The following is a 16,360-nucleotide window of genomic DNA, read 5'->3' as shown; positions in this document are numbered from 1 at the left end:
TCTAGGTGTTCTGTCCCCAGTATGGCTCCCTTCAGGGAATGACAAATAGACTGTTGTATTCGTGATGTAATTACATTAGAGAGTCATGGACTTCATTTTGCGACGTGATCTTCATAAAAATAAGGAGGTTATTTTTTAAAATGGTGAGAGAACATCTGTGGTTTAATTGCTGGTATTTCTCTTTTACTTATAACCTAAGAATTTCTCTTGTCCTTTGATCAACTTTCGTTCAGTTAATGAATGTTTCCTTGCATGTGACGCATCACTCCTGGTTTGTTCTTCAGAATGGGCCACGTGCCCTTGGGGATGTCAGTGTGGCAATTCAGAGACCTCCTCATGCTTTTAAAGACTAACTTGATGACAATGTTCTCGGGAGTGGGAGAGAGAACCCACAAGATTGTTTTCCTGAACCTGTTATAATTTCTCTGGAATAGCATGTTGTGGTGGGAGCCTGAAGGAGGAAAATGCCAGCATGAATTAATAAGCTTATCACAGGGCATGGGGAGTTCTTTTACAATGCATGAAGCAAATATGGGAATTTTTTTCATTCCTCTTTTGTTTTTCTGGTTGAGCTCAGCGTTCAATCTGGGAACTCCTGTGTGTTTTGTTGTTCCATCTGCTTCTGCTCATTCATTCATTCATCTGTTTGTTGGTTCATCCATCCTGGGAGTCCTCTCCTTGAAGCTTGTTGACCTCCTGGCTGCCAGTGCTCCGTTGCAGGGGGTGCGGAGGGAGAAGGGGGAATTGGTCTTAGAGATTTGCAATGAATTGTCTTCTTTGTGACCCCACTGCAGTCATACCCCCTGTGAAATTTGCCTTCCTTGACCCTGGCGTGCCCTCCAGAGTTTGGAAAGGCATTTATCATGGTCTCTTCTTGGCCGCAGCCCTACTTCATCCAGCAATCCACCTCCATCTCCTTTGCATCTTTGAGAAATTTACAATGTGCTTTTTCATGCTGATACCCCTCCCCTGCCAGATCTCTTGTCACTGTGGATTTAGTCTTTTAAATTACTTTACTCTCATTTTAATGAAGTCAAGAGAAGGATATGAGAGAAACTCATGTGTCCCATCAGCCATCTTGAACCAGAAGCCCCTTGATTGATTTTTAAAGCTCTTCCTGAATGCTTCATGTTTTCAGTAGATGGTGAGTTTCGTGGAACATCCTTATTCTTCACTGAGAGATAAATGGCATTATGGTTTTAAATGCATAAAGTATTTATTCTGTTCAAGATATCATAATTCATGTCTCTTACCTTCATCTGGCACATTTTCCTGGGAAGGTAACAGTTTTATAGTTCATTTATTTATTTTTATTTAAGAACTTTTCTATAAAGCATATAGTTTCATATACTATAAGTGGGACAGTAAATTGGTACAACTTTTCTGGAGCATAATGTATACTGAGGCCTTAAATACTTATGTATCTAATAGTCAAGTAATGTTATTGTAGGAATTTGAAGTGAAGAAATATGAAACTATTTAGTTATATGATGCTTATTACAATATTGTCTATAAAATGAAAAATAGTGGACACAGTAGGGGAATTAGTTACTAATCTATGATAACATCATACAAAGAAATTTAAGGGCTGTGGTATAGAGGGCAATATACTCAAATTTTTCCTACCAAAATACAGATGTTATGCAAAATGGAATAATTCTTTTATGGATCCTTCATGTTGGCAAAACATTAACATGCAAATCAATGAATATATTTGTGCATCGCATCTCTTTTAGCCAGACCATAGAATCTTAATAGGCCAAATACAGGCAACAATACCATGAGCTGAATTGTATTTTTCAGTTTTCAAATAGGTCAGAGTGATTTTTTTCATAATAGCCTCACATTTTTATGATCCTGCTGAATTGATGAGATTGTATCAGAGAAGAATGCAAGGTAAGCTGGTATTTGGTGCTTTATTCTTCACCCGAGAGCAGATTTATAGAAGCCTTGAGTGCTTTCAGCCTTCTGCTTAAAGAGCTTTGGCCACCAGCAGACTGCAGACTCCTCAAGGTCAGGGGCTTTATCTTCCTGGCACCCAGGGCTGTGTCTGATCCACTGCAAGTGCTACTCAATAAACCTTAGTTAAACTGCATAGGCATGACGTTTACATGTCTCTGTGTGGGTGCAATGCACTTGATCTGATTTGATAAGTGGCAGGGATCCCAAACCAAGCCGAAACTGAATTCACCCTAAGATTCAGCCACATCTGGAGAGCTGGTAGTTTGGCATTTTCAAAGGGCTGATTTTAAGAGACACTGATGAGCCTTCCAGGCAGAGACTCATCCCCAGGTCCTGAGGGAAAAGACAGATGAGATCCTTAATAGTTTTTTCATAGAAAATGAGGGACCCTTGGTATGGCAGGCGGCCTCTCATTCTGATTGTATTTCCAACTCAACGTCGTCAGTCGTACTCATGAGTAAAAATAGAAGGAGTTGTTGTCCATGAAATCCTTGAGCAACATCAAGAACACTAAATGCCAGCATGCTTGGTGCTGGCAGCTTTGACAGAGGCCTCAGCATCCTCAGCACAGAGCCCTGGACACCTTGGTGTGGCCTTCCGCAGGCAGCGGAAGTGTCAGAATTGCAGATTTTGGCATTGGCAATAGCGTTGCTAGAGTGTGATCGGAGGCCAGAAAGTGACAGGAGAAAAATGGCAGACTCCTTATGTTAGCCAAAGCACTAGCTCACTGAGCAATGAAAGAATCAGAGAGGTTGTGGAGCTTTCTCAGCCAGAGGGATACTATTTTTAATACCCTTTTTAGTGATTAATTTGACCTCATTTTTGCCCCAAGAACAGGTTATATTTAGAATTCCCTTGTGAAAATTAAGTACTACCAAAAGAATGGTGTTTAGTGTTAGATATTTTCAGATACGTGGACACTTTACCACTAGCAGTTATGATTAATGAGATATTTAGGAAATCAGTAGAACTGTATTATCCTTTGAGAATTATCATGTTTATTTTTGAGAAGTTAATAGTTTGCTTAGGTTCTTTTTCTTATCTTACCAAATTCCAGTGCTGCCTAGTCCTGGATCTTGAAGATATTCTCTTGCTTTTACAGTTTTATTGTTTGTCATTGTACATTTAAGTTCGTGATCCATTTTAAGTTAATTCTATATAAAGTGCACATCAAAGTTTTCTCCTTTCTCTTCTTTTTCTTCCTCTTCCTCCTCCTCCTCTTCTTCTTCTCCTTCTTTTTCTTCTTTTTTGTCTCCTCTCTTTCTCTTCCCCCGCTCCTTCTCTGCCTCTTCTTCTTTGTCTAAGGATGTCCGAATGTTCTAGCACCATTTATTGGAAAGGCATATACACTATGTTTATCAGCAGTAGAAAGAATCCCGTGTATTACAGATTTGCTTAATACCAGAGAAATGTTTCATCGCCTCAACAACAGCCCCCCAGACTACTAACATTTATGTGCTTTTTGCTATGCCCCAGGCACGTTTCATATGCATAGATCTCCACACTATAACCCCCAAGGTTGATATTATTTCTGTTCTAGTTTTATGCTTGGGGAAACCAAAGTAAGAGAGATTAAATAACTTGTCCAAAGTTACACAATTTGTAAATGGTAGAGCTGGTTCCAAACCTAGGCTGACTGTCTCCAGAGTCCATGCATTTAACCACCATATCATGTTGCCTCTAAACTCAATTTTCCGTGTGGTTAAATTTCACAAGAATATATTTTGAGATAAATTTTATGTGACAACTTATCTGCCTTCTCATTAGTATTTGGGCTGAAATAGCAAATAATGCTCCTAAAGGAACACTGAGAATGGTGGACTGAAACATTGGGTTGACTAAAGACTTAGATGGACAAGATTACTTTTTTAGAAAGATTGTAACAACTGTTTTCTGAATGAGGTATTAGTGACATTTTGCGAGTCTGAACTTTATAAAAACATTTTTTTTAGTAAATTAATTTTTAAAGTAATTTTATTGGGATTATAATGGTTTATAACATTGTGTAATTTTTGGGTGTACATTATTGTTTATGCAAACTGCTGCAGTCACTGTGGAAAACAGTATGGAGATTTCTCAAAAAATTAAAAATAGAAATACCATATGATCCAGCTATCCCACTACTTGGTGTTTATCCAGAGAATATAAAAACTTATTTTGAGATATCTTTCTACCTAGAATTTCATAATTTTAAAGAATGAAAAAGTACTATTGAATAGTTTCAGGGGAACTTATCTTGTTTTTATGACCAAGCATTTTAATATCCTATATGGTACTGTTGGTAATTATTTGTGTAAGTATTGGAGTTCTTTATGTGATGGAAAGATTTTTCATTCTTTTATTCTTGTTTTTTTTATTTTTTGGTGAGGAAGATTGGCCCTGAGCTAACATCTGTGCCAGTCTTCCTCTATTTTGTATGTGGGATGCTGCCAGAGCATGGCTTGGTGAGAGATGTGTAGGTCCAAACCAGGGAACCGAACCTGGATACTCATCACCGCTGGAGTGAAGTGCGTGAACTTAACCACTATGCCACCAGGCCAGCCCCCAGACTTTTTATTTCTATTTAACCAGGTGACCATATGATTTATTATTCAAACAGGGACCTTTTTGAACGTAAAAGGGGACCCTATTAATAATTACTTCATGACAACAGGCATTAGCCAGGACTGCCCCAGACAAACCAGGGCACATGGGCACCTGGCATTTAACTTACCTGTGAAAGGAGACCAGGGAATCAGTGATTCCAGGGTTCATGGGTGGCTTCTAGACTTTCCAAATGTTGAAAAGGTTCTCTAACAGTTAAATTCATTGCTTCTGTTCTTAGCAAAAGGGATGGAGGATACTAAAATGACAACTCAAATCCACTTCCTGACGTTCTGTATAAGAACTTGAACTTAGTTTTCCTTCTTGTTTATCATGTTATATTTATGATGGAGACAGGGATGATCTTTTGTGTCGTTGCTTCAGAGCTGCAGAGTTCGTGGGGCAGCCAATGCCCCTGACCACAAAGAAGGAGGAGAAACCCAGCCCAGGTTTCCTCAATATTGGTTAATTTCACTTGTGGAATGAGAAGAATCCAGTAAGAGAAAGACAGGGGCCATAGACAAGTTGCTGCGGTTCCACAAACTTCCCAGTGGATAGAATATTATATTATTTTATTCAAAGGCATGGAAATATTTTGTTCAAAGGTGTAAATAGTATCTTTTTTTTTTTCTTAGCACCATATATCTTGTCATGAGCTTGCTAGGGAACATTAAACATTGCTCTCGTCCTCAGCCTCCCATTGCTGTCCTGCAGTGAGGGAAGCAGCGTGGTACTGTGGAAAGAATGAGGGAAGCTTGGCCGTCAGTTTAACATGGTTGGGACAAGTAGCTTAACCTCCGTGGATCTCATTTTTCTCATGGATAAAAAGAAAATATTGAGCCAGATAATCTGAGCTTTCTCCCTGTTTTAATTTATGTAATTCTATAACTTCCTTGGAGGGTGGGGCTTAGACTCTTGAAAATTTTGACTTGGGAGACATCATGCCTAGATTTCATGCTTCATCTACAGAAAGAGGCAAATCTGAAACACTTCTGGAGTGTTTACCAGGGGGGATAACTGTTATTTCAGTATTTTTAACTATTGAAGTTGTACTTTTAGGGCGTGGATCTGTATTCAGGAAGAGAGCCATATTATGGAGACCCCAAAATTGAAGTTCATAAGAACGGACAACACAGAATAAGTATGGAGCAAAGAGGAAAAATTTTAAAAAAGGAACAATTTGTTAATTTTGAAGATGCCTGTTCTTTTCTCAGAAAATTAGTTGGTTTAGTCCAGTTTAGTTAGGGACGAAGGAATTATATAGTGGCGAAGAACACCAGCTTGAAAATCATGCTGTGTACAATTCCTGGCTCCCACCGTTCACCAGCTATATAATCTTGGCAAGTTTGTTAAGTCCTCTGAATACCAGAATCTGGGTCTGTGAAGTGAAGATAAGAATAGTACCCATATCAGAGGATTATTGTGAGACATAACATGTGTAAAATACATTGTGTTCACCACCCAGGGTCTAATTGCCATCCATCACACACACATTGGCCTTTTTACCCCTCCACTTTCCCCTCTTCCCTCTACCCCTCTGGTAACCACCAATCTATTCTCTGAGTCTATGTGTTTGTTGTTGTTGTTTTTATCTTCCACACATGAGTGAGCTCATATGATATTTGGCTTTCTCCATCTGACTTATTTTGCTTAGCATAGTGCCCTCAAGGTCCATCCATGTTGTTGCAAATGGAAAGATTTCACCCTTTTTATGGCTGAGTAGTATTCCATTGTATGTATATACCACATCTTCTTTATCCGTTCATCTCTTGTTGGGCACTTAGGTTGCTTCCATGTCTTGACTAATGTGAATATTGCTTTAGTGAACATAAGGGTGTGTATATCTTCTTGAATTAGTGTTTTTGTGGTCTTTGGATAAAAACCCATAAGTGGAATAACTGGATCATAAGGTATTTCTATTTTTAATTTTTTAATGAATCTCCATATTGTTTTCCATAGTGACTGCACCAGTTTACATTCCCACCAATAGTGTAAGGGGGTCCCCTTTTCTCCATATCCTCTCTGACACTTTTTATTTCTTGTCTTTTGATAATAGCCATTCTGATGGGCATGAGGTGATATCTCATTGTGTTTTTGATTTCCACTGCCCTAATAATTAGTGACGTTGAACATCTTTTCATGTGCCTGTTGGCCATCTGTATATCTTCTTTGGAAAATGTCTGTTCAGATCCTCTGCCCACTTTTTACTTGGGTTGTTTTTTTTGTTTTGAGATGTATGAGTTCTTTATATGTTTTGAATATTAACTCCTTATCAGATATATGATTTGCAAATGTCTTCTCCCAATTGGTAGTTTGTCTTTTTGTTTTGTCGATAATTTCCTTTGCCATGCAGAAGCTTTTTAGTTTGATGTAGTCCCATTTGTTTATTTTTTCTTTTGTTTCCCTTGCCTGAGGAGACGTCATATTCAAAAACATCCTCTCTGGGATGTTCTCGAAGCTTAGTAAGGGAGTCTCTTTACCAATGGACTATGAAGTTTTCTATCTAGTATTTTTGAGCTTGTTTCTGGGTTGAGTGAGCCTGTGTATGGGCCATTTAAGAGCAGGTTTATCTTTCCCTGAAGTTCTATAGTTTTCCTGGGCACATTCCCCTTGGAATTCAAAGCCAGCAAAGCCAGGTATTATGGATCTCTTCTCTCTTGTGCTGGGTCTAAGGGCTGGGGTGCCTAATGTAGAGCTCTAATCCCCTGCTCCTTCAGGAAAAGCTCTGTACCTTTGAGATCACTCCTGGCTGTGAAGCATTGCAGGTGGCTGTGGTTTTCTCCTCGGCAGGGCTGTATCTCTCCCTGTCTGTGTTGTCCCTTGCTGTGGAGGTTCTTTTTTATCCAGTTTCCTGATTTCCCTCAAAGGAAGTTGTTCCACAGGTAGTTGCAGGTTTGTTGTGTCTGTGGGAGGAGGCGAGTTCAGGATGCCTACACTACCATCATCCAGGCCCCCTCCTGTATTCTGGGATAGTCGCTGATCTTGTTCTTGGTTGACACATGGGATTACAAGTAATCAAATAGTTTGGACAATCAGAAGGGAGTCTCTAATAGTTGCTTTTATCTTATTTGATTGAAAATTCAGTGTGTGCTCTGCAAAGGATCGATAATAATGCCCACAATATTTCTATGATCCTGAGAGCTGTAGAGATGTCATACATCTGGAGCTCCACATGCATTTATTTCACGTTTGGTGTCTTGAATCCTGCCAATCTTCCATGACTTTCCTGGATTCATTTGGTAATTCAGCATGATTAAGTGAGTCCATATAGGAAATTTTTTCTTAAAGGAATTTGTAAGCCAGTAAAACTGAGTAGATGTTTGTGTGTGTGGGTGTATGTAAGACAGAGAGAGATAGAGAAGAGAGAAAAGAAACAGAGGGACAGAGGCAGAGATTGATTTAAAGCAAAATGAAAGAGGTCTTGATAGATGCCTTCAAACAACAATATTGTTCTCCATCATGATTTCAGATAAAGGTGACATGGTTGTGAAGTGGAGATGTCCGTTAAGAGGGGAGGGGTAGTCTATTAGTCTTTGGGAGGCTTTGCAGAAGTTTATCAGATTTGTTGAGAAAGCAAAAGTCAGCAGCAGTCTGTGGGTACATTTTGAAAGGGGAAAGGTCATTCTGAAAAAGAGATTGATGGATATCACAGAGGAGGATTGTGGGTAATGGTCAAAACAAAGTTGCCAGAGTTTAGTACTTAAAATACTGTGTTGGATTCAGAGACAGAGTCACGGTTTGATGCCTTCCAGCCATGGAGTCGTCTTTGGCAACTTTTCTTCCGTGAATCTCAATTTTCTCTTTTTAAGTATTGTTACTAATATCTACTGATAATATTTTTATGATTTAATATGAGATTAAATAATGACACCCCCTAGATCAATACATATGGTGTTCAGAAAATGCTTCTTCACATGTCACCTTACTCCTGTATTCCCTCAGTGTTCTACCAAGGGTCAACTCTGGTCCTAACACGTGGCGTGAGTACCCAGAAAATGAGCCAGAGTAAAAGGACATACCAGACTAGTGAATATGCCCTCTAATAACTCATCAGTCCACATTTGTTCTCTGTTATGACTCCAGTCTAAGTTAAGGTTGTTAGTTTCATAGTGTGCTTTTCTCTTATGTATGGTCAGAATGGAAGCTCCTTAAAAAGAAGTGGTCTTTTAAGGCAGGGAGTGCAGATCCCAGAAGTGCCTCATTCATCCACGGTGTTCTCTGGAAGACTGAATCCCAATAACGGTTTGTGGATTACTGTTACCTGTGACATTACGCTTGCTCTAGAGTAAGTGAGAAAAATAAGAACGATGTAATCTCCTTCACAAAATACGTCTTTTCAATTTTTTTTAATGGACTGTCCTTGTTTTGGCTATTGCATCCTTCCTCATTTTTTTGGTTTTAGAATTTTCTTTATACTTATGAAATGGTGATGAATCCTTAAAAAGCAATTACTGATCCATGATGTCCCAAAGTCTGGAAAACCGCTCTTCCTGACATTTTGGTCTCTGCTTTCAGATGTCCTTATGAAGGTCGACTGGATGTTTTCTGTTTTTGTCATTACCAAACTGTAACTTCTTAGCATGTATTATATCCCATTTCTTTTTCTTTTTTGTTTTTTGAGGGAGATTAGCCCTGAGCTAACATTTGCTGCCAATCCTTCTCTTTTTGCTGAGGAAGCCTGGCCCTGAGCTAACATCCATGCCCATCTTCCTCTACCTTATATGTGGGATGCCTACCCCAGCATGGCTTGCCAAGCAGTGCCATGTCCGCACCTGGGATCCGAACCTGCAAACCCTGCGCCGCTGAAGCAGAATGTGCGCCCTTAACCCCTGCGCCACCAGGCTGGCCCCCTATATCCCATTTCTTTTGCTTCTTTTAGAATCCTGATTTTCTTTGCTATATACAAACACTAAAATTAAAATTTTTTTCTATATTATCGCTCGTCACATGTGTAAGTAGGCACATTTGCTTTTCACATTAGGAAATTAGACTCAAAGCTAACAAAGGTTTTGAGCACATGCTACGATATGGGCACGGTCCTTGGGATTTTTACATGCATTGACTCATTTGTACCTCATCACAACCTTGCTTTATGTTCCCAAAGAATCTGAAATTTCTTTTTCTTTCATGGAACTGGATGCGGTGTGTGTGGTAACTGAGAAATTGTAATATTTTAGGTGTTGAGGATGTACTTTTGGAGGAATTATTATTAATGAAACTCCTGGTTAAAGTTAAGAGGATATTTTATCAGAGCTCAACTCAGAGAAAATCTCAAAAAGACCAGAGTCCCGTCATGTAAGTTAATAGAAGTAAAATTACTACTGGAAAATTTACCTCTGGTTAGAGTGGAAGATGGTTGCACAATAACCATAAAAATCTATAACACCAATTGAAATAATTTTTTAAGATTGACATGCTTTGGCTCTATGAACAATAAAAGTTTCACTAATAAAGGATATGAGCAAAATTGTGTGAAAACTTTGGAAATTGGTGTTTCTAGCAATTTTAGATCACATGATATAAAAAGTTTGAGTGGTTTAAGGTTGACTTTCATGTTAGTTTCCTGAGCAATTTGTTAGAGAAAGTCATACTGTGTGATGACATTTTATGAACTTTAAATCCTTCTCCTCTGAATATCATGCTGGGAGCTGCCATTTAAAAACAAACACACACAAATAAAATAACTCACAAGGAATAAATAGGTTGGATTTAAAATGGGTGAATGTTATTGAAGTGTATTAATGGCCAAGACTGAACTTAAAGGCAGAACTCACGTGTCTTTCAAAAGGAAAAAGCCTTTGGCATGCTGCAAGTGTAGGCAATTGTGTCTCTCAGGTTTAAGATGGAAACAAATGACTGTCAGTGATGAAAACACAAATTAGAAAATTTGCTCTGGTCTGGTGCTAAACTGAATTTGATTTCGAATGAGTGAATGAAGGCGGGCCAGTCCCAAGGATGAAACTGCAGGATGTTGGTTTACTCAGCGACCTAAATGAGCAAGCTATGAAAATTAAGAGCACTGTGTTTTAATTCTGCCCTTAAATCTCCCAATCTCTTTTGACTTTTTCAGTAGTCACTATGCTGTACATTATATCTCCAGACCTTATTAATTTTATAACTGGAAGTTTGGACATTTTGACCACCTTCACCCATTTCTTCCACCCCCCACCCTACAAAATAAAGTATAAAATGAAGCTGAAACGAATAGAGATCATGTAATGCCTGTACAGCGGGTGTTGTGTGCTATAGTGAGTTGGACGCTGAACTGGTCAGCCATGCTAGGATCTTCAGACCAAGACCAAATCATAACTACTACAGAATTCTTCACTTTCGGCTAACCAGGGCATTTAGAAATAAGGAAATGCCTTCTCAGCAGACAGTGACTCCACAGTGCAAACAAAATACATTTGCCCTGAAAGAGGATATGACAGCACAGGCATTTGTTAGCAAGTTATATTTTTGGGCTGAATAGAATATGTTAAAAGATAAACAAAAACATATTCAAAATGTTAAGAGTTTATTTGAGCAAAAATTGATTCCAACCGGGAAGCGCCAAACCGGAAGTGGTTAGGAGCGCTGCGCCCACAGGAGCGGGAGAAACTTTGAAGAGGCGCAAGCAAAGCAAGGAAAGTATGTGATTGGCTCCACCTTAAGCGGTTGCCTTACTGGGAAAGTTTAGTTGGCTCTTTGTGATTGGTTGTCCTTGGGTTTCCATTTCGTAACAGTGAGGCGTTGCAGGCTTAGGTTTTGGTTTGCTTACTTAGGCTGCTAAGGCACTGATGCCACCTCAGTCTAATGGCCTCCTTGTTGGATTAATTTAACAAATAGAATAATAGAGGTTTAGATATTGCCTCTCATTTTCGTTTTTGAGCGCTTCCGTGTACAAGGCTATTTACTTTCATGTATTAGTAATTCGTTTTTCTATTTAAAAATACCTTTTGCGCATCCATTGTGTGTCAGGCATTGCTCTAGGTCCTGAGGATGTACAGGACCAACTAGATGGCAGCCTTCATGGGACCAGCATTACAGTGGAGGGTGGTGAGAGAGCTGACAGTAATCCATTAAACAAATGGATAAACAGGGTAGTTTCAAGTAACAATAAATGGAAAAAATAAAAGAGGGTGCAGGAACAGAGATTGATGGAGTTCAGAGAGTGAATGGTGGCTACTCAAGGATCTTCAGGAAAGCCTCTGAGAGGAGCTGACTCTTGGCAAAGAGACAGGGAAGAGCGTTCTCCACAGAAAAACAGGTGGAAAGCGTTCTCAGCATATTATTTTTATGTACTTCTCATTTTTCAAGTGATGAAACAGATACTTCAAGGCTGACTTGTCCAAGGAGCACAGTGAAGTTCTGGCACGTTCTTTTCTTGAAGGCATATTTGACTCAGAGCCTGTATTTTTAGCTATTATGTTATGCTTCCTGGTGGACATGAGCCACTAATTAAAGCTCTACTTGATCTGGACAATGCAACAAACAAAAAACAAATAAACCTTAGGTCTGATGACAGAGGCCTGATCTGGGTTCCCACAGTGGGGAGCCATAGCTCTTCACCCGAATTCCAGACCTGAGTTGTTCACACCCAGAACCTCCAGAAGGAAGGAGAGGCCACATTTAAAAATATTCACTTGATCTGTTTCATATATCTAAATCCTATCAAGCAAGAGCAATTGCAAATCAATGAGTAAAAATGAGTAAAATTTAAAAAAAATCACACTAAAGAAATAAACAAAGGACAAGAGCCAGATGAAGATAGAGAAGGTTCCAATGAGGATGAAAAAGATGTTTATTTTCCTTAATTATCAAAGAAGTACAAACTAAAACAAGGCATCATTTTAACCTTTTTATTAGCAAATATGAAGGAGACCAATAATATCCAGAGTTGGTGAAATATCTATCACAATTTGAATGTAAATACTTATAGTCTAGTTAGACCACCTTTAACAAAATCTCAGAGCGCTTGTTCATATGTTATAAGATGTAGAGAGTTGAATGGTGCCTTGTGCTCCCGGAAGAGACGACCAGCCAGAAGCTGCGAATGTGACCTTATTTGAAAAAAGAATCTTTGTGGGTGGAATTAATTTAAGTTAAGGATCTCAAGATGAAGTCATCTTGGATAGAGTGGACTCTTAATCCAAAGGCAAGTTTCTTAAGAGAAGGGAAGCAGAGAAGACAGAGCCAGGCGAAAGACCTTTGAAGATGGAGGCAAGGATTGGGGTGTTGCTGCCACAAACTCAAAAACACCTGCAGCCAGCAGAAGCTGGAAGAGGCAAGGATTGCCCCCTGGAAGCTTCAGAGGGAGGGTGGCCCGCCAACAGCTTCCTTTTGCACTTCTGGCGTCCAGAATTGTGAGGATTATACCTGTTGCTTTAAGCCACAAACTCTGTGGTCATTTGTTATGGCAGCCTAGGAAACTGACACACAGATGTGAATCCCTTTCCAGGAGCAATATTTTGTAATGGCAAAGATGGAATAATCTAAATGCTTGGCAGCATGTGATGGCTTAACTAAATCATAAATCATTAAAAAATAAGATAGATATAATCACCCCGAGAAGTCATCAATGATATATTGTTAAGTAAGGAAAAAAGATATAAAAATAGCAGATCATGTGTATATCTCACTTTTGTTAAAAAAATAAAACCAAAAATACATTTCTCTGTATATTTGACATGAAGTTACCCTGAATGTGAGGTGATGCTCCATTTTTCTGATGGAGACACCATAAAGTTTTTTTGGCTAACTTGAATATGTGAATCTTTAGGGGTATGGAGAAATAAACAAAAGTCTACTCATAAATTATTAAATTTAGTTAAACATGCATATTTGACATCACATATATAAGATAACAATAACCTAGACAGATTTGTTTTTTTGTACTCTTGCATTTTTTGCAATTCTAGTCAAATTCTTGACATGTTGGGTATTACTTGAGATCACTTCAGGCTAATGCTTTTTCCCCCAAAAAAGTGCTGCTCTAAATAAACTTAGTCTTAGTGGCTGAAAGGCACCCCAAAACTATGGAATCTTCTGAAGCTATTTTTAAGGGGTGATACAGAGAAATCTGAGAGAGCATGGTTACAGACATTGGAGAAAAATAAAACTAATTTATGTCTGTACTATGCAGAGTTCAGTCTGGTCAGTAAATTGTATATATTCAGCATTTGTATGTGCATAGGAAAATGTTCAGGTGTAAGATGTCTGGAAATAGACCAAGCTGTGTCCAAGTTAACAGTGGTTACCCCGGGAAGTGGGGTTAGTAATGACTGCGGGGGGGTGTGTGTGTGTGTGTGGCTTTCACCATTTAATTCTACACTTCTGTATTGTTGGACTATGTTATGTAGGCAAATAATACGTCTGTAGTACTAATATTTTTAATTATAAAAATACAAAAATTTAAAAATTCTACCCATTCTTCAAGAGCCAGGCTACCTTTTACCTGTCCTCATTCTTATCCAGAAATGATATCCCCCCGCTCAAATCTTCCAGTGGGCTTTTCTCGGTCTTTCTTTTAGACACTATTACATTCTAATGCAGGCATCTTTCCTTTGCTAAATAACTTTACTCTGTTCCTGAGAATCCTACTGCATGGGGAGAAGCTATTGAATAAATATATCTGCTAATTTTTAATTTTATTTTTAACTTAGCGTGCAGTAAAATCAGCTTTTTTGTGTACAGTTCTGTAAGTTTTAGCACATGTGTAGATTCGTGTACACCACCATCAGGAAAGAGAACAGTTCAATCATCTGAAAAAACTCCCTTGTGGGGACACAATGTGAAATTTCAAAATTGCCTTTTTGCAGTTGCATCTTTCCCCTCCTCCTAACGCCTGGCAATCACTGATCTATTTTTCAAAACTACAGTTATGTCTTTTTGAGAACGTCCTATCAAGAGAATCGTATAGCATGTAACCTTTTGAGACTGGCTTCTTTCACTCAGCATAATGCCTTTGAGATCCATCCATGTTGTTGCGTGCCTCAATAGATCAGTACTTCGTTCCTTTATTGTTGGTAAGCGTCCATTGTGTAGACGTTCCACAGGTCGTTTAACCTTTCCTCTACTGGAGGATGTTTGGGTTGTTTCCAGTGTGGGGCTATTATAAACATTAGTGTTCAGGATTTTGTGTGACCGTGAGCCTTCATTTCTGTAAGGTAAATAACTAGGAGAGGACTTTCTGGGTCACATAAGTATATGTCTACCTTTATAAGAAGCTGCCAAACTGTTTTCTCAGAGTGGCAAAACCATTCTGCATTCCCGCCAGTGATGCGTGAGTTCCAGCTGCTCTGTATCCTTACCTGCACTTGGTATTTGTAGTATTTTCTGTTATTCCATTCTCATAGGTGTGTGCTGGTATCTCATCATGATTCTGACTTGCATCCCTAATAGCTAATGATGCTGAGCACCTTTTCATGTGCAGATTTGCCATTTGTGTATCTTTGGTTAAGTGTCTATTCAAGTATTTTTTGCCATTGCCCAAGTATTTGGCTATTGATTAATTTAGACTGTTTTTCAACAGGCCCACTATTGGCAATTTGGGTGATATAATTCCTAGTTTTATAGGCTGTTCTATTCGTTACAGCTCATTTAGATTCCCTGGATTTGGGGCACAAAATGCTCAAAACACTGGCCACTGTGATGACCAAAAAATGCTCTCAGACATTTCCACAACTTTATTTGCATCCTCCTCGTTCCCTTTTTCTTTCTTCTTTTTTGTGCTTTCAATAATTGTATTTACAGATTTACAGCTGAATTTTCAGCTTGTTTCCCTGGCAACTGATTTTAGGATCCCAAACAAATTATTTATTTTAAAGTCGTGGCTCTCTATGACAACAGTAGGCAGAAAACTGAACAATATAATAGCTGCGATTATCATCAGAAAGTCAGTCTATTTGGGGACAAAATGTGAAATGACATAAGAACATTTACAAAACATACTAAACTAGTATTCTGTGATATAAATTAAACATGTTGAGGAGACGAAGAGCAGAGGAGCTGTAGACAAAGTCTTAGGTACAAGGTCAGCAGACCTAGAATCACAAGACTCTGCCCTGACCAGGGACAACTTACCTCTCCTCTCTCTCCCTTGGTTTCCTCATTTATGAGTTAGGAATGAAGTTCCTCCTCTATGAACGTGACATGGTAACTGCTAAGATACCGTGGTAATATGTATCATATATATAGGTATAACTATTGGTAATGTATATATATAGGGTAATATATAAAGGAATATATATATACAGGTACGTGTATGCATATATATATATGTGTATATATATATATACACATTACCTATATATAAAAAGGTAATGTATATCACAATGCCTTGAACTTTGGAAAAGTCAGAATCTATTCATTACCATATCATCATCATCATAATTATATTACTTAGGGTTCTCCAGAGAAACAGAGCCAATAGGATATCTATCTATCTATCTATCTATCTATACAGATATTGATATATAAGAGGAGATTTATTATGGGAATTGGCTTACAGGATTATGGAGGCTGAGATATGCTGTCTGCAAGCTGGAGACCCAGGAAAGCCAGTGGTATAATTCAGTCCAAGCCTGAAGGCCCAAGAACCGGGGGCTCCGATGTCCAAGGGCAGAAGATGGAAGTCCCAGCCCAAGAAAAGGGAGAGAGAATTTGCCTTTCCTCTGCTTTTTTGTCCTGTTTGGACCCTCAAAGGATGCCAGCAACATGGCTGAGGGTGGATCTTCTTTCCTCAGTCTACTGATTCAAATACTAATCTCTTCCAGAAACACCCTCACAGACACACCCAGAAATATGTTTTACCAGCTCTCTGGGCATCCCTTAG

General features: G+C 38.8%; 1 protein-coding gene across 18 annotated transcripts in view; it reads left to right on the top strand.

The window, feature by feature from the left end:
* MLIP (muscular LMNA interacting protein) overlaps positions 1 to 16,360 on the top strand; it is a 238,815-nt gene that overhangs the window by 15,213 nt on the left and 207,242 nt on the right. The gene's annotated exons all lie outside the window — the stretch shown is intronic.

This window comes from Equus asinus, chromosome 8 (assembly GCF_041296235.1).
Source record: "Equus asinus isolate D_3611 breed Donkey chromosome 8, EquAss-T2T_v2, whole genome shotgun sequence".
Lineage (NCBI taxonomy): Eukaryota > Metazoa > Chordata > Mammalia > Perissodactyla > Equidae > Equus > Equus asinus.
Note: the sequence above shows the minus strand (reverse complement) of the source record. Positions and strands in the feature narration are given on the sequence as shown.